A 26,287-nucleotide genomic window follows, 5' to 3' on the forward strand; every position below is an offset into this window, starting at 1 on the left:
ATTTATAAACTTTAACACCTAAAAATCCATAAAATTTGGTATGGACTTTATAATATCAATTTAAAATAACTGAATTTAGTAAAATATAACCAAAGAAAAATAAAATTTAAGTCACTAGTATTTAACCTTATTTTCTAAGCCAAAAATCAAGGTTTTGGGAATGAAAACTAAGATAAGGTGCATATTTTTTAAAAACTTTATATTTTTATAAAATAAACTTATATTTTATAAAATTTAAAAGAGTGAGAACCTCTCTCCATTCAAAATTTCGGACCTCTCTCCCCTCTCTCTCTTACTTGAAAACCCTAATACACCATTTCCCTATATCAAGAATCACTTTCACTTTTTCACTCTACCTCTCATTCTCTCTCACACTCTTCATCACCACCACCATTTTCTCTCACCCTTACCCTAAGTCACGGAATTTTCCAGAAAATATGTCCAATAACACACCTGAAACTCGAAATCTTCATCATCTTGTGGTGTTCTTGCAGGTAAAATCGACTTCTACTTCACTTTTCCTTCAAGTTTTGTTATTTTTCTTACACTTTCTTCTTCTTCTACCCCATTCTATTGTAAATTCATGAACACTTGCACCTACTCACGGTTTTGATGATGATGGTGGTAGGATTTCATCCAAAAACAACATGCATGTTGTAGATGGTGAAGTCCCAAGACCTAAACCTAAGTCAAAATCAAGGAAATGCACTTTTCTACATGTTTTGGTGGAAAAACACCACATGCATCCAAAGTTTTCTTTCAAAAATGAATTTTGAACATTTCAAACTCATGAATGGTCTTTAAACCAACATGCATGTGATGATCTTCAAGCTTAGATGCTAGATGATCAATGTTTGTTGTTAAAAGCTTTCAAATATGTTCATAAAGGATTTATTCTCAAAAAATACCTAAAACTCTTTTATGATCAAATTCAATTTTTTCAAGAATCTCACTAATAAAATAAGATGATCTATAAATTTTCAGAAGAAAATTCATTTTTCTCGAATTATTATAATTATTGCAATAAAATAGGGCAATAAATCATATAAAATACTTTATGAGGTCTATAAATCCTAGGTATATTTGTGTACAACTCCTAATGTAAATGATGACATCTCAATAAGTTTCATCGATTTTGGTTGCTGTTTGGTATGATTTTGAATTTTCTTTTTGTTTAATTAAAATATATCATAAAACCCCTTTAGAGAATCTGAAAAGGCTATCTAAGATTTTTTTGAGATCCTACCTCATGTTTAATACTCAGAAAAATATTTCCAGAATTTTTCATAATGCATACCTATTTTTCCCCGATTTTTGTATTTATAATGGACTAATAATGAGAAAAACAGTTCTACTCATCTAAAATTCATGAAAATTTACTAGCAGATCCTATAATATATTAGAACTCCAAATAAAAGTTGGGATGATTTTTATGTTCAATATGCTATTTTTCTTCTATTTTCTAAGATTAAATACACTTAAATCCAGAAAATCGGATTACATTATATAAAAATCACCATTGGTATTTTTCTCGGATTATTTACACTGTAGATGAAGTTTACAAAAAATTTTGTAATTTAATTCAACTGTTTGATCATTGTTCACCAATTAATAATTATTCAAGAGAATAAAACAAAGAAAAATAGCAAAACTAACTGAAAAATATCTTTTATATTTCTCACAACTTTTATATGTATAATAACAACTTTACAAAAATTTTGGGCAATTTTGGAGACTGTCTTCTATTTATTTCCATTCTGGTTAGAATAAATGCACATAAATTATAAAATCGGGTTATACTGTTTAGAAACCCCCTTTTATATTTTTCCCAACTTAATTATGTTCAATGGCAGTATTATAAAAAGTTTTGAATTCCTTATCATCTGGATACTATTTTTCACGAATTTATATTTTTATGAAGGCTTAAAAATTGGGAAAAATAGTTAATCACATCAAAAAATCAAGGGAAAATTTCTGGAAGACCTCTACTATTTTTAGAATGAGAATCCAAAGTTTGAGAATTTTTGGAAATTGTTTGATAATATTTTGGATTTTTAGGATCTTAAAACACCTTTAAATGTGTTGAAATACCCTCAATTAATATTACAAAAATTTGGAAATTAATATCCAAAATTGTCTTACTCACATGAGCTATAAAATTTCACCATTTTAGAAAAATGTTTGTAACTTATCAATATTAAATTTTGACACAATATTGACATAATTCTATTGTAGTAGTAAATATCCTAGTGTTAAATTTCGATTAGAGACTCACTAGCGAATACCATTATTGTAGGAATCGGTAGTGGTACAAGTGGAATGTAGTTCAAGGCATCATTTGCATCATCTCAATGTATTGTGAGTATTCACAACTCCCCCTATTTACGGTTTTTATGTTTTGGGGTGGAAAAACATGTCCGAAAAACTGTTTATTGTTCGTTGTATTTAAATTGATTTGTATCAAACTTGATTGCTATATCTTGCTATACGTCTATGCAACACGAAACATGAGGCCTTATCGTCTTAAGTCCCTTCTCTTACACTTTAATCCAACCATTAACTCTTTGAGCCAATGATCATTATGGATAACGCTATTAGGAATTGACAACTCCTCACTCGCCCCATTGTAAATTTGTAATGATTTTAATACTATGGTTGGTGTTGTCTTTTAACTTTTTCTATGAAACCCTTTATACTGCCACGCCTCGTGTTTCCGCTTTAGCGGGGTGTGACATAAACCATCAAAATACACCCAATAAATTTGGAGTTTAAACCATATGAAACCTCAAAGATTATAAGGAGAAAGAAGGTATGATAAATAACACCAAAAAAGAAGAAATTTGACACCACAACTCTAACCAATTTTCAATCAATTGAGACATAAACCTTAAGGAAGAAGGCATTTCAAAAAAAACTTACCACTAGCTTTCCCAAATTCGGTCTTAGAAGCAATCCTAAAAAAAAGCGTCGACCCATTCCTAGCCTCAAGATCGTCGATCCTACCCTCTCCCTTCAAGTTTGGTGTTTTTTCCCTTCTCTGTCGATCGACGATCAATGCATCCCTAGCTAGACTTCCAGTTACAATCGCTCAATCCAATTTCTCTTTGATGTTCAATGCAAGCATAATAGCCCAAAAAACCTATGGATTGGAATACCCAAGGATCATATGTAAATGTTGCAAAAAAAAAAAAAACGAATGCTATTCCCTTAATTGCTTGATTGTAACCCATGAGGCTTTAATTCCATTTTCCAATTAAGTCCTTAGGCTTTCATGATTAAATTCCCAACACCCCTAATCCTAATAACATAGCATATTAAGATTGTTTTATGGTCAAATCAACCCCATTTTCTTTCAAACCTTTTAATGAAATTATCTTTATATTAATTTCCCACAAAATCATCTAACTGAATTATATACCCGTTTAATATCAATTACTACTTTTAGATATTAATTAATATTTTTTATTTCAATTCACACACCTAGAGTCAAACTAACCTTTCAACCACTAATATCCATGCAACGGAAAACATAGATTGTTAACAAAATGATTTTCGGGTCATTACACCTTTGAATGTTATGACTAGATTTTGGTTTTGATAAAACTATTTGAGTTATAATTCCAATAAATCACTGACGAGTAGTTGAAAATTTTAGGCTTAAAAGTTGTTTGGATCCTGTATACAGTGAATCTTCTAAAGACGAGGATTCATGGTTATAGTATTGGAATATTTTCCTCAAAGTCTAATTATCACAAACAATTTCATAGAAAAGTAATTTTTAGAAAGTATCTAAAGACGATTGAAAATGATCTTTTTGCTTTGTTATTTTTAAAGAGTATCTTTGAAAAAGAGATATTTTTGGGAGAAAATCGGAAAGGCGAGAATATTTAGTTTTTATAAAAAAATATCAATTGATAATACTTAAACAGGTAATAGGAGACGAGCCATTGACTGGCAATCAAAAAATAAGCCCTCAAACAAAGGATTTTAGGTTAAAAACATAATATATTTTCAAATGGTGAGGAGCTATAATTGTATATTGTTAAAGAAGGTTAATAATAAGTATATAGTAATCTTAAAAGTAAATCTAATTGTATTCGAAGGATTGTGTACCTTATGTTTATGAGAATTATCCTGACCGGAAAAAACTTGTCTTTACGCTTTCAAAACCATATTATATTTATTTGCGGAAAATCCTAGTGTAATAAAACATTTTGTGGAAACCATCTCATTTTCTTGAACTATCTTGAGTAAAGATGTTGTTTCAAATACAAAAATCCTATGGATTTCATAATCAATACACAACATATGTTACAGCTTAAATACCTAACGGTCCCGAACACTATTACAAGTTATCTCTTAATCACTCAACATTCTAATCAAGTTCTTGTAGCTTTACCATGTTACCTGTGATGCATATAGTTTTAGTGGGTTGGTGTAACATCCCAACTTTCAAGGCCAAAAATTTCATTTTTAAATAAGTTATTACATAAAACCATTAGTATAAAAACATTCATAATAATATCTCGTGTCAAACCAAAGTGTCAGTAATCAAAACATATTATCATAAAACCATATCAGAGTGTAATCCCAAAGATCTCATGTGCGGAAAACATAATGTGATGCGCTGCGATCAAGCCGACTCCTTTCCTTTAAACACGAAGTACCTGAAACCAAAACTGAAAACCGTAAGCACGAAGCTTAGTGAGTTCCCCCATCATACCACATACCGTATAAACATATAATATACGTATATTGTCAGGCATATCTGGGTGCCTGACCTACCCCTTCGGTCCTCTCGACCAGATACTGGCTAATATATCTGGGTGTTGGCCTCCCCTTCGGTCCTCTCTACCGGATATTGACTAGCATATCTGGATGCTGGTCTCCGCTTCAGTCCTCTTGACCGGATATTGACTAGCATATCTGGGTGCTGGTCTCCCCTTCGGTCCTCTCGACCGGATACTGGGGACTATTTCACCCCTACTACTACCACATAACACATATCTCATAATCTATCTAGCATGGTTGGGCATGACTACCCCTTTGGCCCTATCGACCGGTTCTCTGGGGACTATCTCCCCTACTGTCACTAGCACATAGCATTATATCATACTAGCACATAAACATATCAGGTAGTAGCGAACGTAGATGAATATCACATAGACAATCATCTAATCATACAACTCCTACTGATGGGCCGACATTGTGGCCGTAGACCCACCGCTACTGGAAGGTAACTCACCTCACACTGCTGAAGTCCTAAATACACAATCCCACACTTGCTGAAGTCCCGCAGACTCGACCCCAGCTGCTGGCTGACAAATTCCCGAATTGTTAACACCAAAACAACACCTAATTAATAATTGGGTCCCAACACATAACCATAATACATACTTGGATAATTACTTCATTACCCCAAGCTTGGCTTATATAAGCCCAAGGCCCAATCCATAGGCCCAAAGCCAACTAGGAAATCAAAGCCCGACATATGGCCCAATTTTCCAAATTGGGCCCAGGCCTATACATGGTTTTATTCTAAGGTCGAACATATATAATCATTAAGTCCCAAACTATGGCCTAATTTTCCAAATTGGGCCCAAACCCCTTACTTACCCTAGGCCCATTAGATTATTCTAGTCTAATTGCTTGATCTTGTATGACCCATTTAATAACCCAATCATCAAGGCCCAATGATAAACCCAAATGCGATTAGGGTTTCACATAAGATGACAATTAGGGTTAGGTTTCCTACTTAACCCATTAAGGACTTAATCCTCTAAGGACTTAATCCATTAAGTCCAATATCTCTTAGATTAATCTTGCCAATGTTTATTATTTAATATTCCAAGTTATTAATAATTTCTGTGTGTGTGTGTCCCATCCGATTAATTCTCAACAATTAGGGTTTTATGCTATTAGGGTTTTCCAACCCAAAGACTAGCCCATTTATTAATTTGTCGGGCTTCTAGGTCATTTAGGGCTTTATTGGGCCTATCAAGCCCACTAAAATGTCATCAAGCCCATTAAGGTTTTATTAGGTCAAGTATGGTTCTCTTGGGCCCATTAGGGCTTCATTGGGATCACTAGGCTAACAAAGACCATTAGGGTTTCAAGCACCCCTCCCAAACGAATCAAACACACCGCCACCCGACACGGCGGCCAGTGGCGGCAGGATGCGGCAGCCACCACCTCACGGTGGTGGTTATGACTTTCTTTATTCCATTTTTGTTACACTTACATTACTAAAACCCCAAAATTACGCACACACACACACACACTAATACAAACACCTATACACAATAATCTGGTGGCCGACGACGACATGTGGTGGCAGCGGCGGTTCTCAACTTTCCGACTTGACAAACACACATAACACACATTTTGAAGAGTAGTTCACCCACTAGCCACCCACCTGGTGGCTCCCGACGATGGCAATAGCGAATCTAAGATGGCAGCCACCACCGTGAGGTGGTGGTAGCAGCGGCTCTGTTTGTTCCAAGTCAAGCAACAACAAAGGAGGCGGCTGACGGCGACTATAGCTTGGGAATGAATCACCGACGAAGGAACGTGATGGTTTGAGGAACCATGAGCGACAGGAGCGGCGACCTCGTCCTCTCATCGGGATTGACCACAGCGGCAGCAACGAGGCATCAAGAGGGTTCAACGGTGCAGGTTGCTGATGGCGACCGATGAAACAGTAGCACCTGGAGGCTGCTCGACGGTACTAGTTGGTCGGAGAATGGACGAGATGTCTTGTGGTGGTCGCTCGGAATTTGAGCGTTCGGAGAAACGAAATCAGATGGCGACGACGGCTAGGAAACGTCATGCTCGTCGGACTCAGTTAGGCTGCGACGACCGGTAGTTGAAGATGGAGAGGATGGCGGCTATTATGAGTGTATTAGGTTTAGGGTTACATAAAGCATATATATGAAGGAGGTGACAGGTTCATTCCCGTCAATTACAAGATTTCATCCATACTTACACTTCTGGCCCCTCCTTCCGAATTCCTTTCAAATAAAGCCCATAATTTGCAATTTAACCCTCAACAGTAAAATCCTTTACATCTTAGGTACAAAATTTACCCAATTGCCCCTAATATCCTAATTATGACATAATCAGCCCTTCCACGTCATTTCCTTTTAAACTAAATCCAAATAATTACCACGAAGCCCCTGTCTTCATTAATAATTATAAACTGAGTCCCAAACACACACTATTAACCCCCAACTTCTAGAAATGTGGCAATTAACTCCTCGAACCCAACACCCTGCATAAATAATTATTTATTTTAGACTACCATCTATTCATTAACTTATTTATTTAACTAATAAATAAACGGGTGTTACAGTTGGGTTTGGTAAAACTTGGTGAGACACGTAAGGTTTTCAATCCTACAATATTGCTATGATAATAATCAATAATCAGTAAACCTATAAAACCAATTGTTATGCAACAATTACAACATATTCATCTATAAAACATTATACCCTTTATCCTTAGTTACCCATCCCATCGATTCTCACAGTCTGATCATATAACAATGATCCCCTGAGATCTAACCTAATGGATCACTATAAGTAACGAGTAGACTATTCTGCTTTGGGGATTCCTTGGCAGTGGAAATCAATAAGGCAACCATGAGGGGGACAAAGTACAATGAGTGAACATACAATCATTTTCCATTTACTGATATAATTCATTAACACTTACATACTATAAGTCTGCTAGCATTCCACAAGAAGGTTTGTCCGTGGTTGTCATCTTACTCCGACAGATGACCAGACTTACCCAACGATAATCTGATACATACACACCATTTCGGGCTATCAAATATAGATAAACCATTTCTGGTTGTCTAAAAATAGGAGGAATACTCGTACAATACCCCGATACATAACTTGTACACCCACACATAATAGTGTCATAAAATAGAACTCTACTCTCAGTTCCAGTCTCACACACCCTTTCCTAATATCCAACTTATTTGAACTAAGTATCCCTTTTAAGTCTTAGTCTATATCTAGACAAATATTACAACACTTGTAGTCAACTTTCAATACAAATCATATGCTTATGCAATATCGTTACAATACATGGTACAACTAAACACTCATTCAACTTACTTTGAACTAAGCATCATTTATAAGTCTTATATCATCACTAGGAAAGACTATAATACAAGTGATCAACTTCCAATAGTGTTTTCCTATTCATGCAATACTATCATAATACAGGCTATAACTATACCTTTATCCAATGTACTTGGAACTAAACATTCTTTATACGTCTTAGAAACTTACACATGACTACAACCCCTGAAGACAACTTTTTCAATACCGATCCTTGTGTTTGCAACACTATTTTATTACATTGCATATATTTAACACAAAGTATCAGTTATTTAGTATACATTAATCTTTTAAGTAATACTACTTCTATTAAGTTTGTCATGTAGTAATACCATATATACCCTTAACATATATATATATATATATATATATATATATATATATATATATATATATATAACCAGATATGGTTTACATAGTGTATGTTATTAAATATACATTTAACACATATTCTAGGTAATAAACATTTAATTAACATATAAACTTTCAACTCATATTTAATACTTTTAATAAATACTTATATTAAAATCATGTTCATTAAAGTAACTACATACTCACCAGATTGAGGTGGAAGACTCGCAGGAAAGTCAGCTCCCTGACTTGCACTTAAGTTTCCCTTTATGAACGACCTAAATATGAATATTACTAAGCCTTAATATTCATTTGTATTTATAAAGTTATATTTAACCATTTCCATATTGTAACATCCCGAAACATCAAGAGTAGAGTTGAAGGGCTAAAAGAGTAAGTTGTGAAAGAGTGACTCGGCGAGTCCAGGGATGGACTCGGCGAGTAGAGTCGCGACTGGGTCGCGTGTTAAGTAGCCGACTCGGCGAGTCGGTAAGGAGGACTCGGCGAGTAGGCGCTGAGTGGAGAAAACCCTAATTCCCGGGGTTGAGCCCTATATAAAGAACATAACAGCCCACTCTCAGCCTCTTTATTCATCCCCAAGTCCAGAAATCCTTAGCCTTCGTGTGTGAGTGATCATATCTCATTTGGGAGCTTGAAGGAGATGATTATTGAAGGGATTTTGGGAGATTGAAGGCTTGGAGCAAGGGGCTTTGCTTGGATTCGAATTACTTTGCAGTTGGGTCGTCCCTTGGAGGTAATATCTCGTTCTTGGGCTATTATTATGTTGTTTCTTCATTTTGGGGTTTGTGGGAACTTGCCTATGGATGTAATTGGAAGTCTAGAGGTTAGATCTGAGGTTGCTACCTCAGATCTGGAATGAAGAAGAATCAGAGAGCATGAAAGTCCCTGTGTTGGAGTGTTTAGTGAGGCTTACATGTCCCAAACCCTAATCCAAAGTGCAAAAATCCTATATCTCTTTGGATTCACGTAAAGTTTGCCACTTTACGTGATGAAGGGGTTGTAGGAAGATAGATATATGTTTTGGATCAATTGCATGGCTTAAAGTGCTTCTGTATGGATTCAGACCGGTGGTACTCGGCGAGTCACATGGGTGTACTCGACGAGTTGTTTGAAGATGAGTTGGGACTCGGCGAGTTGGAAGAACAACTCGGCGAGTTGGAAGAACAACTCGGCGAGTTAGATGAAGATGGCCTGGAACTCGGCGAGTTGTATGACCAACTCGGCGAGTAGGTTGAAGATAGCCATAGACTCGGCGAGTCTGTTCTTGGACTCGGCGAGTCTTGTCGAAGAGTTCCGATATTCTCTGGTTGAGTCGAGAATCGGTGAGTCAAGGGATGATTCGGTGAGTTGTGCGCGAGAGGACTCAGAAGTTGTGGGATTCGGCGAGTCTCGGGGTGACTCGGCGTGTTAGGTCGCGGATTGAGTGAAGTTCTGAGTATGGGAACTCGGCGAGTCATCGGGTTGACTCGGCGAGTAGGGTCAGTCAGGGGTTGACTTTGACCTTGTCTTTGACCAAGGGTTGACCAGTGGTTTCCAGGGATATTTTGGTAATTGTTGATTATTGTTTGAGTTCAGTGCATTGGTGGCTGTCCAGAGGTGGAGATAGTATCAGTGATCGGAGCAGCTTGGGTTATCTATTCAGTCGGCAGTTTCGAGGTGAGTTATCCTCACTATATCGATAGGGTCTACGGCACCAAGGCCGACCCTTTATCGGATGGAAATCCGGATAGTTGTTTGTTATGGTATTGCTTGATATGGGCCGGAAGGCATTACGATATGGGCCGGAAGGCATTATGATATGGGCCGGAAGCCATTATATATTGTGATATGGACCGGAAGGTCATGGCCTGGAAAGGCGTATGTGCGTAATTAGTATGTTGGCTGAGTCGTAGGGTGATGTTATGCTAGTTGTCGGCTAGGCTGGTATCTTGGTTAGGGTAATGATATGTTATGTGATCTGTTGATCGATTTGCTGACTGTGATCTGTTGTATGATTATATGTTATGTGTACAGTTGCTTGGTCTGGGGTTTGACCCGATATGTATGGCTATTCTATGATCTGTTATGTTATGTGGGCATTTTATGTTATGGGCCGGAAGGCGATATGTTATGGGCCGGAAGGCAATATGTTATGGGCCGGAAGGTGATGTGTTATGGGCCGGAAGGCAATATGCTATGGGCCGGAAGGCAATATGTTTTGGGACCGGAAGGTCGTGGCTTGGAAGGGCGTATTTGTTGTTGGTATTTTTGGGGGTATCTCACTAAGCTTTTGGGCTTACAGTTGTGGTTTTATGTTTTCAGGTTCTCAGGAGCCTGTGGCAAGGCAAAGGCGTGATCGTACCGTCCCTCGCGTTGGTGTTTTAGGAAATGGATCTGGGAAATACTCTGTTAAATAAAATATTGAAAACCTTTTTGTAACAACGTTATTAAAATGGGTTGTTTTTGAAAAGTTTTAATTGTTTTGAAATTTTGGTTGTTACAAGTTGGTATTAGAGCCTTGGTTTGAGTGAATTTGGACTGGTAAAGTACCCAAACTAGACCACATCAAGATTTGGGGTTGCGAGGTTTTCGTGAGACGTGAGACTCATGATAAGCTCGAACCTCGAAGTGAGAGGTGTATTTTCATCGGCTACCCACATAAATCCTTTGGTTACCTCTTTCTACAGACCTAGTGAAAATGTGGTCTTTGTAGCTAGGAGGGCTTTCTTTCTTTCTTTCGAGAGAGAGAGAGTTCATAAGACAAGGAAACAGTGGGAGGCATGTTGAACTAGCACTCAACTTGAGGAGGAAACTCCTGTTGAGCCAATTGACAAGTCTGTACCTCTGAGGCGTTCCACAAGGGTTAGGAATGCACCTGAGCATTACTCTGGATTCCATATTACTGTGGGAGGTGAAACACTTATCAGTGATGAGACACTGATAGGTCTGGATGAACCTAACGGTTACGCGGAAGCCATGGTAGGACCTGAGTCAGCCAAGTGGAAAGAGGCAATGGACAGCGAGATACAGTCCATGTATGACAATCAAGTTTGGAACTTGGTTGAGAATGTACCAAGTCGTAAGACTGTAGGGTGCAAATGGATCTTCAAGAAGAAGACCGACATGGATGGTAATGTACACACTTATAAGGCACGACAGGTTGCAAAGGGTTTCTCACAAACTCTGAGAGTTGATTATGATGAGACCTTTTCTCCAGTGGCCAAGATTAAGTCTATTAGGGTTCTGTTAGCCATAACTGTATTTCATGACTATGATATATGGAAAATGGATGTCAAAACCGCTTTCCTTAATAGAAAGTTGGTTGAGGATGTTTACATGAGTAAGCCAGAGGGTTTTGTCAGTACAGAGTATCCTAATAGAGTGTGTAAGCTTGAGAAATCCATTTATGGATTAAAGCAAGCACCTTGCAGATGGAATCTTTGCTTTGATGAGAAAGTCAAAGAATTTGGCTTTTCTAGGAGTGAAGATGAATCTTGTGTATATGTCAAGGCTAGTGGGAGTATAGTTAGCTTTTTGGTATTGTATGTGGATGACATACTACTCATAGGAAATGACATCCCAACTCTGCAGGAAATTAAGTCATGGCTTGGGAAGTGTTTCTATATGAAGGACCTAGGAGAAGCTGCATATATTCTAGGGATAAGGATCTTGAGAGACCGAAGTAAAAGACTAATTGGACTTAGCCAGAGTACCTACTTGGATAAGGTGTTGAAGAGGTTCAGCATGCAGGACTCCAAGAAAGGAGAGTTACCCATCCAGAGTAACACCATATTGAGTAAGACACAAAGCCTAAGTATTGAGGCTGAGTTAGCAGAAATGAGTCGAGTACCTTATGCTTCGGCTGTAGGATCGATCATGTATGCTATGACGTGTACTCGAACTGATGTAGCTTTTGCTTTAAGCATGGTTAGCATCTGTTAGGGGAACCCCGGTAAGGCACACTAGACTACGGTAAAGAATATCCTCAAGTACCTACGGAGGACTAAGGACTTGGTTCTTACCCTCGGTGGGAGTGATGAATTGAGAGTTGTAGGGTATAGTGATGCTAGCTTTCAGACTGATAGGGATGATTTCCGCTCTCAGTCAAGCTGGGTCTTTACCTTAAACGGAGGAGCAATTTCTTGGAAGAGTTCCAAGCAAGAGACAGTGGCTGATTCAACTTGCGAATCAGAGTATATAGCAGCTAGTGAGGCAGCAAAGGAGGCGATATGGCCGAAGAACTTCATTGGAGACCTTGGAGTTGTACCAGCTATTAAGGAGCCAATGGAAATTTTCTATGACAGTGAAAGTGCAGTTGCCTTAGCCAAGGAACCAAGGGATCACGGGAGATCCTGACACATCGACAGAAAATACCATTTCATCAGACATCAAATAGAAGAAGGAATCCTCATGGGAAAGAGGGTATCATCAGATGAGAATCCAGCAAATCCCCTCACGAAGGGACTGACTCGGGTTAAGCATCTCCAGCATGCTCGGAGCATAGGGTTGAAGGATGATATTAGATTTAGTAGTTAGATAACCTTGAAATTTGTAAAGTGTAATTGACATTAGATGATGAATAAAAGGTGTTTTATTTATGAGTAAAGTGTTGCTATCTATTGTCGATCGTTTACTATATTTCTTTTGCATGTTTTGACTTCCAGAATAATTATGTTTGGTATATCATATTATTCGAACCTCCACAGTCGGTCATATGTCGGAAGTAGGTATGAATCAAGACTGTCATGATTGGTTGCAGAGGTCTAAGTTGTTGGACATGGCTACAATACTCATGAGTGCTCATAAGTTTTGAGCATTGGACTTAACCCACGCTCATTGGAATCACTTCACGGAATTTATCTCGAGTGATCGTGAGACGGTAATAGCATATAAGTATTGAAACCTAGAGATATGATTTGTGCCTATGAGTTGGTTATGCATTGATTGTACGAAAACGCATTGGTAACTCGATGTTATAAAACATGCTCTTGTGTATAATTCAATGAGTAGTAGAACAAACATATGAGTCGAAGTTTATCTGTTCCTTCTTGGATTAGAAGCTGATATATGGGCCCCTCGATGATTTTGTTTTGACCTATGTACCGGGACCGGCCAGAACTTAGTTGATGTGTTCAATTAAGTTCTTTGTCAAACAAATCAGAAATTGGGAAACAAACTGCTGGACAATAAGTAAGACATTGTTCCATGTATTTGTCCGGCTGATATCTAGAACAAAGGATTATATGATCACTTATCTTAAATGGCGTATCATCGTCTTCTCAGTTCCGAGAGACCTTGAAAGAGCTACGATTGCTGATTGGTTCCTGAAGTCATACTTGCAGTTATAGTTATTAGACAAATCTAAGTGGGAGACTGATGGATAAGGTGTCTAAGTCCATAACTATTTCTGGTATGTACTTGAACCAACCCGACATGCTCCATTTGGGTTGCATGGCACCATGCATTTGGATAGACTAAATGAGAGAAATAACACTTGTGGTTTATTAATATATTATAAGTTCTAATATATTAATAATATTATTTAATTAGTATTGATCAAGAATTAATTTGGAATTAATTAAGTGATCAAAAGATAACTAATTAAATATATGGGTTGATTATGTAAATCATCCATAACTTGTATAGTGGGCTAAGAAGCTCCATGGATTATCAAGTTGGGTTAAACCCATAGGATGCTCCATGGGAGTTACAAACCCATGGGTCATGGAAATGAAGAGCCATGACACATTAGGGTTTACATGGTGTAACCTTAGATGTGTCACACTATATAAGGATCATCTCCTCCACCAAAATCGGCTACACAAAGTGAAGTGAGGGCTAGACCGATTTTTAGAGTGTGTGCATTCTCTCTAAAATCATTCCAAAAGCATTTGGTGTTGTGTGAAGCATTTGAGGCATCACACTTGGGGTGCTAGGCTCACAAGGTTTCAAGGAATCAAAATCAACTACAAGGTATGTATTTCTAGCTATCTTTTTAGGATAAAAGTTCCCCATGTATGCAAGATAGGATTATGAACCTTGGAAACCAAATTTTGCATGTATTTAGACAAACATAGATCCAAGGTTTATTAGGGTTGCATGTACACTTAGGAAGTGTTAGAATGCTCAAACCCCATCAGTAGGATCGATTGGTAAAAAGATGTATCGTTTGGAAATTCCACTTTAAACACCTCACAGATCTAGCCTAGATATCATTCTCAAAAGTAGATTGATCAATATAACGATTGATATTTCTGATGAATCTTATTTATAAGTTCATAATAATGTGTACGGACATAAATATAAGTTACACTTAAAGCATAACAAGTATAACTCAACTTACAGGTTTTCTAGCGAAAAACCGACACGGGCAAAACCTCGACTCCAAACTCTTCATTTTGTCGGGCCTTCCAACGCTGCAACACTTCACTAAAATACTCGAGACCCGGAGATTCAAATACCGGGGGTTTGTGAGAGATTTTGAGAGAGATATTGAGATAAATTGAGAAATAAATGAAGAAGAATTCCATTTCTATTTATAGACAAATTTGACTGATACGTCATGCAATGGCAAGGGGCGCACCGCGTTATGGTGGTGTGGCTTGTGACAACCCAAAATTTCTATCTTGTACAACCATTCACTTCAATCAAAGTCAGACTTGTTTCTGCTAACTTTTAGCATTGTTTAGAGTCTATTTGAGTATTCTGAGACTAGTGCGTCAATGGAATCAGTGTTTGGATTTGTCAGTTAAAGTTCCAAACCATCTAGCAAACCGTAAACCTCCTCAAAAGGAGTTTACGGTCAGGAAAGTTAGAGCTTACGGTCATGGTGACCGCAAACTCCCTCTATATACATAATTCATGATCATTTTGATCATTTCTTTCCTTTACAAGCCAAAAATCTTGAAAACTCTCTCAAGTATCATCCGAATTTTCTCTTAGATCTTCAAGATTGTAAGTATTTCTTCCCTTGATTTGTGGATATCCTTCTATATCTAGTGATTATACATGATTTCATCCATGAAATATCTTCATTGTGATAGATCTTCAAGTGTTCTTCATTTCACCAAGAACACCAAGAACACACACTAGTGTTCTTGGATCCTAATCACCCTTATAAGCTTCTAATAAGTAAGTACACTACCTTTAGCTTGTAATATACTTGAATTACTTGTTAAACACCTAAAAAACATCAAGAAACTTAAGTACAAAAGGTTTACAGTCTAGTGCATCTTCATAGACCGTAAACCCTTATAAAGGGTGTTCTTATAGCCTTTACCCTTCCTAAGGCTAAGCATGGTCCCTGGAATCCGATGCCTTTGAATGAAGCCCTTGAAAACCATCATTTGTGAAAGATTTGGTGAGTTTGTGGTTGGATCTCCTTAGACCGTGAACTCCATGACCGTAAGGTCATTAGAACGTGAACTCAAGAACCGTGAACTCCAAGGACCGTGAACACTTGGACCATGAACACTTGGACTGTGAACTCCCTAGGTCATGCCATTTGGACCGTAAACTTAATAAGGTGGCCATACACCCTAGTTATGCAATCATATGTGATTATATCCCTACAATCTAAGAGTTTCCTAGTCTATTAGGGTGTTATCCCTTATAATTAGTTGTTTATACACTAATCAAATACACATACATTTCATTATATGTTTATTAGGATCTTTGTGTGCTCAAGGTTTCTCCTGACACTCTACATCCTATTTCCAAACATACTACCGTATCACTCACTACATGTGAGTTCATACCGCTTAATCTACCTTTTAAATGATTTTAAATGCTTTTATGGGGGGGGGGGAATACAAGTTGAAACATTATAGTTATTTTATCAATCGCATGTGATTAATAACTATCAAACAAATGGAATTGCTATACTTTTAGCTGTTTTATCAAACAAACTACTTCAAAATGTTTATAAAACTCTTTTACATGTTAAACTCTATATCAAACTTGTTCTTACATGAAAAACCTTTTCCTTTAACTCTTTTGAACTTATATATTGTCAAAACCATGTCTAATGCATGTATAGTTACATAAGTAAGGTTGGAAGGACTTAGGACTGATAATACACTTTATTTCCTGTTCCTTGTTTGGTTGTGGGCTTAAAGTACCATGTTGTTTGTCCCAGTGTCATTTGATCCTTAGTTATATATTATGTATATATGTATAGACATAAAAGCTCTTATCTCAGTTCAGTACACACAATTATACAAACAACTCTACTAGTAAACTATAACTGGTATAGTTTAGGAACACACTAATCATTACTTCTAGTACAATGAAACATACAAAGAGTCAGTTCATACATGAGTCAATACATACTATTATGAGAAACTAAGAGAACATACTATTATGAGAAACAATACATACTATACACTATACAAGAGAACATACTATTGTGAGAAACTAAGAGAACATACTATTATGAGAAACAATACATACTATACACTATACAAGAGAACATACTATTATGAGAAACTAAGAGAACACTATACAAGAGAACACACTATTATGAGAAACTAGGAGAACATACTATTATGAGAAACAATACATACTATACACTATACAAGAGAACATACTACGATGAGAAACAAAGAGAACATACTACATACTAGACAGAGAGAACTTACAATACATATACAAGAATACTATAACATAAATGTGAGCCACAGTTTCGGGGCATTGCACCACCTGTCATGGCTCGTTTTGTATCCAGAGTCTCATAGAAGGAGAGCGTGAATTTGTGTATAGATCTATACTAGATTGACTATCCTACACCTTGCTGTTCGCTACAATGGGACTTGCAAGTCTATGGGTGCCAAATGTCATTTCTTCCAACGTATTTCATCGTCGTGTTTTTAGTCGATAGTATTGTACAATCATATCACATTATACCTTAAATAACAACTGGTTTAAGGTAGTTGGTACAACAGTAGTTACTATAATACAACACTACAGTACTTTATTATTTCCCCATTTGCATTCACATTATGATCTTTTCACATAAACTGTAATGTAAAACTATATTTTTGGTTAATGATAGTCACACTTGGGAAAATACACACTCTTACAAGAAACAAACATACTTCACATTTCATGCCTTAGTAGAAGGCTACGTTTAGTAGAAAATATAGGATTTTATAGGGGACAAAAACATTTACTACAACCACCTACAAACTTATACATCAAACACTTACAAACATTTTCATACAAACAATGACATTAAAATGCTTATAAATTCACCAGCTTTAAAGCTGATAAACTTTTTCAAAATAACTTGTATTCTCAGGTCATCAGTAGACAGGTACCGATGCTAGGTTTTTGAGAAGATAGAGCTCGTTCAAGACTTATCTATTATTTTGATTTACATTTTTGGTGTCTTATAAACTTCACAGAACACACTTGTATTAAATTATATTATTAATGCAATGGATGATGTTGTTGCTTGTTTAGTATTATGCTTTGTTGTGATACTGTACGTGACGTCCTCCGCCCTCGAACGTTTTCGCCGTTTCGGTTTTGGGGTGGGAAAGATGGGTATCAGAGCATCGTTTATAGTGAATCGAGTATATCAACCCATAAAAGATATACAAACTATAAACACAGAGGGATTTAAAATAATCTGATCAAGAGTTTATACTTTAAATACTAAAATATTTAACCAAGTATACATACCTTCATTCATACTAAAACCAGTGTCACTAGGACAGAACAAAAGTATTACGATTTTTGAACATCACAAGTAGACTCAGGGATGTATGGTCAGTCCTGGTAATGACATAGCATGATCAACTATGTTGGTCCGAGAAGTTATTAGCATATGCCCGAGAATGGTTGTGATGTGTCAACAAGTCTAAAAACTTACCAACACTACTACAATGAAAACGTTAGAACATAACATAAGCCTAAAATAATATAGGAGTATTTTGTGCTACTATAATTACTTATCTGAGAACTAAAGGTCTCTATTAGTAGGTCAATAGTTGCTAAGTGGATACGGTAATGTTATATGTGACTAGGATGTCATAGACTTAGAATTTGTGATCTTTGCTTAACTTCCTGTTCCTTGTTTGGTTGTGGATTTGGAGTTAGGGTCACTTATTCGAAGGTCTATCCTGTTTTGATTTCATGTAACTGGTATGCACTATGGAAGTATTGAAGTAACTGATAAAGATCATCTTATAATTATCTAATTAGTATGTCTATTAAGTATTTCTTATGCCCTTTTTCTCGCATAGATATTATGGCTGGATTCCATCCCCACGACGACCCATACTTCCCAAACGAAGGCAATGTTGGATGGATTGAAACGGAGCCAGAAGATGATCGACCATCCCTTTGGATGATCAGCTCGCAGAAGGCTTCTCGGAGGATTCTGACTCCGAACCAGAAGTCAATAACCTACCCCTAGTGGCTCAAAACCCTAATGCTAACGCTCGTCTAGCATTTCAAGGTCCCACACCTCTATGGGCAACAAACTTGAACCGTTGGAGTGATGAGCAGGGTCAACCCTTACCCTTCAATGGAGACCGAAACTTTTACAATCTAAGCGAGGGAGGCTCAGCTGACCGAGTCCTGCCCATCATGGTCCGTAGGATTGCTCGGAATGTCGAGCAAGGTTGGGCAACCATCGACCGAGTCATGGAAATTGACGCCAATGCTGGCGTTAACACGGTCCGCATTCACCATCTAGAGGAGGCTTTGAATGGGAATAGGAGAGCCAATGAGGTTCTACAGGGAAATCTACACAGGTTCATACGATTTTTCTATAATTTATGGTGAATTTTAAAAAACTACATATCATTGTAGCTCATTTCAGACTAGTTTGGAAAAACGACCATTTTCACTATAGTTAGGATCAATATCAGGCCAGAGAAAAAATCAAGGACAAAGTAGACTCAATTTCTATATTTGAGGGTTTACAGATCCTAATTCTAAACCCTGATGATTTTTCTAGAATTTTTCTAAGATAGGGGCATGTTGGTCAATTTCATAACATTTTCCAGCTTTGGTTATTAAGACTTAAATGGCCTCTTAACCCATTAAGTTACTCCCGAAACGAATTATAAGCTGGAAATTGATTCTTAAACAGTAGCATAGTTCATTAAGTAAAAAATACCACGTACACTTCAAACCCAACCCTAAAGTACGTTGTTACATATGGAAAATTCAAAGTATGATGCTATATGGGATATTCATTGGCTAGGGCTTTTAGCTTGCATTCATTTGACATCCAAAGCACACTAAAAACCTAAAAATGTTGTTGGGAACATCACCACTAAAAGTACAATGCCTTTATGATAAAATTCTCCATTTAGGGTTTTTGGTTTGCATCTTCTCAACACCCAAGCCTATTATGTATACACTATTATTTCTAGAAACATCACCACCCAATATCATCATGGAAATGGTGGACATAGGTGGTTGCCAAATAGTCCTAGATCGAGTGAAATACATTGTAAAGTGAACTCCACCCCCAAATAGTCCTAGATCGAGTTTCCATCTTATTTTAATCCTTAAATCCCAGCAACCAATGGTGGCCCTAAGGTGGTAGTGGTAGATTCTGGCGCAGTGGCGGCACAAGGCCACGACAAGGAGGTTAGGCTAGGGCGACAAAGAAAAGAGACGGGGTGGGGAGTGAGAGATCGTAGCTAGGGTTTCTTAGGGAATCCTTGGCTGCCAAGTTGATGCAAAGAAGGAGGGGCAAAATAACTATTGTCAATACTCTATCAAACACACATACACATTCCCATTTTCCAATATTTGGCTGTATTGGTCCCTCATTTACAATCCTTTACAAAAACTTTCAAAAATAGGCAATAACTCCACCTAAAAACAAAAACCAACAAAAAACAAGCCTTCACTAACAATTCCCAAGGATATTTTACTATTGAAAAACATATTCCGTACTTTTAATTAATTTAAATTAAAATACACCAAAAAATTCGGGGCGTTACACATTTTGTCACATGTCGTTTGCATAAGGAGGAAGAAAAGACTTTGGTCGGTGCCATGTGGTGCACTCCGATGTCTCCATCTCACCCTCAGCAGGAGAATTTCAAAATTTTGACCTACAATTTCTATATCTTGAATTTGTACGAACATCTCGGCCAAGCCCAAGATCTTGGATTTAATCAGTGTCTTGGACTGCCATCATGTTTCTTGTGAAATATTATGCATGAATTTAAGGCTCGATGAAAAAGGAATACACCAAGTCAAATAACACATGGTCAATGTCTCATGAATGTTGAAGACCCTCGTGAAAGTAGGGTCAAGAAAAGATTAAGAAGAATCCCATGCCAAAATTATAGTTATTATTGTTATGTATATAAAGACTAGTTGATCGATACACACACAAACACTCCCACTACTACTTATTCTCTAATTATTTTGACACTTGAGCACATTCACTTTATTTCTAAGATCGGCTAGCACTTATAACTTTATTTTAATTTAGTATAAGTTCTAAGGCATATGATTTCATCACCTCCCGAGGTTTTATGCTAGATATCCAAAAGGATTAAGGGATTCCCTTGTAACCCACCGTGTTCTAGCACTTACTTTATTTACTTTCTATTGTTCAATAAAAAACAATCCAGTCCTTTATTCATCTGTTTACATTGCTAAAATTGCTAAGGTATCTTCTGGTATCTTAGTATATTTTTTAGCATCTTGAGCTTTATTGTACAAATTTATTCATTAATTATCTTTAACACTATTTTTGTCCTAAAATATACTTATTGATATTACGAGATAATACATTTTAATACAACTATTTTATGAACATTATAGTTTTTTACCCATGATCTTGGGGATGAACAAGATCTTTAGGTCATTTGAAGATCTTAAGCACTTTACTTTTATTTACCTTATTTCAAACATCACACCACACTCACTAATTTGGTTACAAAATTAGTTTCTTAATTTTTGATCAAAACAATTTTGGCGCCATCTGCGGGAAAAGTGGTGTTATCACATTTTTATCTTTAAAGTTACTCACAAAGCTTTTCACATATTTCTGATCACTTACACATTTTTGCACCAAAAATGTATTTCTTCACCAAAATCCACTTCTAGCACAATTCCATCCATCTCCATTGGTCAAAACCTATCCCCACCCCCGGTTGTCACCTCAAAAAGAAGGAATGTTGAGATCCCTAGAAGGACCATTCCAACATCCTCACCAGTTCAATATTCGGGAAGTGTAGCCCAACAAATATTGGTTATAATCTTACAATGAGATGATATCCATGTTGACTAGAATAAAGTACCATATCACTGAGCAAAGTGAAACCAACCAGATGGTGTTCAAAAGTATGGAGACACTAATCTCGAATTTGAGAAGGCTTATGGACTCTACACTAACTCCACCCTCAATCTTACAACCCATTATCCTGAACTTCGAAGCCGGTGCATCTTCAAAATGCTAGGCCGGAGACTTTATATCGAGATAAACCCATATCTTCATAGATGGTGTAACTCTTGGTACGGTAGGTCTTGTATCCTAAGATTTTGGGGGATCTTCAATATCTCGTCTAACACCCAAGATCCTGGGATAAACCCAGTCATGGCGAAGGAACATATAAAACTAAGAGACATGATCTCGAGTGTACCGAGTGTCATCTAACCAATACCATAGGTTTCACCTGTCAACCTTAGGTTTTCAAGATTTGCACCCCTGATATGTGACACTGAAGTTCCAAAGAGGTTTTAAACGTCGAACATGAAAATGTATAATGGAACTACGGATCCTAAGGAACATGTCGTCCGGTATAAAGAACACATGGAGATAGTCCCAATAACAGAACATCTCAAGGAGGCTTGTCTATGTAATGGTTTTGGCTCGAACCTTAGAGGATCTGAACTAAAATGGATCCTAAACATCCCTCTTTATTTTATTACTTCTTTTCGCACGTTTTCTTAACTTGTTTAATAATTAGTTTTATTGTAGTAGAGCTAACCTTTATAGAGTAACTCAAGGCAACGATGAGTCATTGAGAGATTATGTTAATAGGGTTGGGAAAGAAGCCCTAGATATCCAACATCTAGATGTTGCAACATCTGTAGAAGCCTTCAAGATGGGACTAAAGAAAGATTCCCTATTCTATTAGGATGTTGTCATGAGCCCATGCAAGAAATTAGAGGAAGTTAGAAATAGAGCACTAAGATATCAGGCTGGAAGAAGACAATAAGATCCAGAAGTGGCACAAGATGTTCTGGAAGCCAAGGAAAATGAATTCAATGAAGTCTTATTAGATCCCGAGGATTCTAACATCAAGGTGCTATTGAGCGTTGATCTTGACCAAGATCTTACCAAGTTCATGAAGAATAGGAAATCGACATTCGTTTGGAAAAATGAAGATTTGATAGGTATATCTAGAGATATAATAACTCATAAGTTAAATATTGATCCATGTTTCAAGCCAATTAATAAAAAAAAAGAAGGAAATTTGCACCTGAAAGAAACATCATAAACCAAGGAGAGGCTAAAAGATTACTCAAAGTCAAAATGATTAAAGAAATAAAATTCCCAAAATGGTTGGCCAATGTGGTGGTGGTCGAAAAGAAGAATGGAAAATAAAGAGTATGTGTGGACTTCACGGATCTCAACAAAGTCTTCCCTAAAGATCCATTTCCTCTTCTACACATAGACTCTTTGGTAGATTCGATTGCATGTCATGAAATCCTTACCTTAATGGATGCTTCATCCGGATTTCAAAAGGTCCAAATGGAGCCTTCAGACCAAGAAGACAATGCTTTAATAACCCCAACATGCATATATTGTTATGCATCGATTCCTTCTGGTTTAAAAAATACAGGTGCTATATACCAAAGACTAGTGAACAAGATTTTGAAGCAACAACTGGGAAAACCATTTTTCAAAGAAGCTGAGAGCCATTTCCAAGATCTTGAAGAAGCATTCAATATCTTGGATCAGTTCAACATGAAGCTTGACCCTTCCAAATGCTATTTAAAAGATCTAGTATGCTCAAGGATCATATTAAACTGATATTGCTAATTAACATCACTAATGAGTCACACTAACAACAACTTGATATAATTGATTATTTATTAGAAATTGATTCTTATAAATATTCAATAAAACTCTTATAATTAAATTGGAAATTACTTATTTTATGGAAATGTTAATTTTAATTAGCAAGTAACATAATATATCATATGGTATGATTTATAGGTCATGTACATTATGTTGGACAAGAAAGATTTTTTCTTTTAGCCAAAAAGCAAACTTTATAACTTATAAAAGAGCTTGTGAGATTTTATAAATGTTTGACTTCTTTTATACATTGAAACCATAACATGCTTCTATGAACCATGTTATGGGCTTTTGATTATTTGAAAAGAAAGAATGGCATGTCTTAAGGTGCATAGGAGACAAGTACGCTTTTGGGGACATGTTTGCTTAAAGTGTTAAGTCCTAATGGTCCATGAATTTACTTTATGCATATGAGAGATGAGTCTTGCACTCATCTTTCACTCTCTTGATGCTATTTCCAAATTCACTCCCCTCTCTCTTACTTTCTCTAGTTTTGTTTTTGCATGAAGAGAATACTTGATCTTTTGCTCTTTTTGTGTTCTTATTTTGATAAGAACATAAAGCTTAAGAGTTTTATAGAAAACGACTAGCATCCTACATGAACTTGAGTCATTTTTGGTGTCTCAAAGGTTTCACATTCTTCATCAACTTCCAAGCCTCCTAAGAGGACTGAAAGAACAACGAAGGTTGTTATTCCTTCATCATTTCTATGGTTGGTGTTTAATCTCTCTACAACTTGCAAGAAGATTCTTGGTGTGTATAAAATGTTTATGTTATGTTCTAAAATAAAGTTTTCCGTTTGCCAATCTTTGTAGTTTTTGAAACTATTTTTAAAATTAAACCTAGCAATTGGTATCTGAGACACCTTGCAAGTTTGGTTAGATTATTTTTTTGAGTTTGGAATCTTAGTTTTTAGAGAATATGGATAACTTGTTTTTGTTTAAAAATAACTTCATACATATTTTCTATGACAATTTTATAATTGTTATTTTTTTATGTGACAAAAGCTTCTTGCATATTTTGTCATTTAAAAGTTGTCTTAGAAAACAAATGTTGTTTTATATGTATATTGATGTGTATTATGTGCATAAACTAGCCAATGACCATTATGATTATTGTGTTGTTGTGTTTGTTGTTTTTGTTATAAAAATGGTTGTAATAATTTATTTATCCATATGGTATATAATAATTAAATAAATTAGTTTTCTTGTTTTTTTTGTAAAGTAATAGATTAATTTTTAGAAGTAATTTATTTGTACAAAGATGTAACAAGAAATGAAGTTGGAGCCGTTTTTGAAGACAAAAGGGCATTTTCGAGTCTACATATGTGCTGGGCAAAAAGATGACACTTTTTGAAAAGTGCCATGAATGCTACACATGTGTTGAACAGACAATGGCATTTTCTGAAAATTGTCATGAATGCAACAGATTTTTACTTAAAGTTAAATCTTTTGCAAACAATGTGTGTTTACTCAAGTGGGAGCTTCTATAACAAGTTATAAGAATATTTTTGGTCCCCTTAAATGTCCATTCAGGAATGGACTTGGCACCTTTTGTGTTGGCTCAAAAAAATGTTATTAGTTAGTTATGTTTACGCACATATCACATTATACATGTTTATGTTGTTTATTTTATGCAATTATTATGTGTTGTTGATAAATTAGTTTTCACATGCTAAAATAATTTTAGACAAAATAAACATCACATGGAGTTTGGTAAATAAATTTGGACATAAGATGTAACAAGTTATTATTTTAAAATAAAAGTCGGTTTTATAAAATCGTTAATAATGACAAATTTTGAAATACTCTATAAGTTTTAAAATTGTGATTTTTGTAACTTATACAAACTCCAAATATATAAGTAATAAAATGAAGTTTAATTACATATATAAAAGGTTCAAAAGCACTCAAAATTAATATCGGTTATTAAAATTGAATTGCGTCAAACTATATAAAAAACTAGCTTTTTATATAGAACCTTTAAAAGTGATTTTTTTTGAAAATTGGTACCATGGTTTATTATATGCATGTAATAAACATGATATCGTATGTTTTTAAACTAGAATTATAAAACATATAAAGACCATTTTTTACAAACCTCAAATCTAGGCAATCCTATTGAAGAACACTCGCACATCCCCTGTATGCAATAGTGGGATAAAGGATACCTAACTGCTTAGTGTTATCTTTTGATGGTCGGGGTGTCTTCACGATTTCTATAACCAAGTTATAGGCCGATTACACAAGTTTTTCAAATTGGCTAATTTGATCAGAAATCTTTTTGTGATAAAGGATACCTAAGCAAGAGAGTTCCGAGGCAAAGATGGGATCAAACATGTCTAATTAAATTTAGAGATCCCGTATATCTAGGAATTATATAGCAAGATATAATTAATAATCGATATCTACCAGGTTGAATTCAAATGGATGGGATAAAGGATACCTAACCATTTATTTGTTTTGCAACTTGGATCCTAGACTTTGATAATTAATGTTTTTGGAAACTAAAAGGGTATTAATTATTAAAGATTCAATATTCAAAATACTAAATGCATTTTTTAATATTTTGTAGTTAAATAATCCATTCTCATTATCATGAATTGTCATTTTCTTAAATGACTAAATGAAACAATAACATTCAAAAGATACAACTTCAATGACTGAGTTCATGTCTTAAGAGACTGTTGAGGTCGAATTTAGTTGTGAGGTATCGAAGTGTCCTTAGTTATTTGTTA

Source organism: Lactuca serriola, chromosome 1 (assembly GCF_051521515.1).
Source record: "Lactuca serriola cultivar US96UC23 chromosome 1, Lser_US96UC23_V15, whole genome shotgun sequence".
In the NCBI taxonomy this organism is placed as follows: Eukaryota; Viridiplantae; Streptophyta; class Magnoliopsida; order Asterales; family Asteraceae; genus Lactuca; species Lactuca serriola.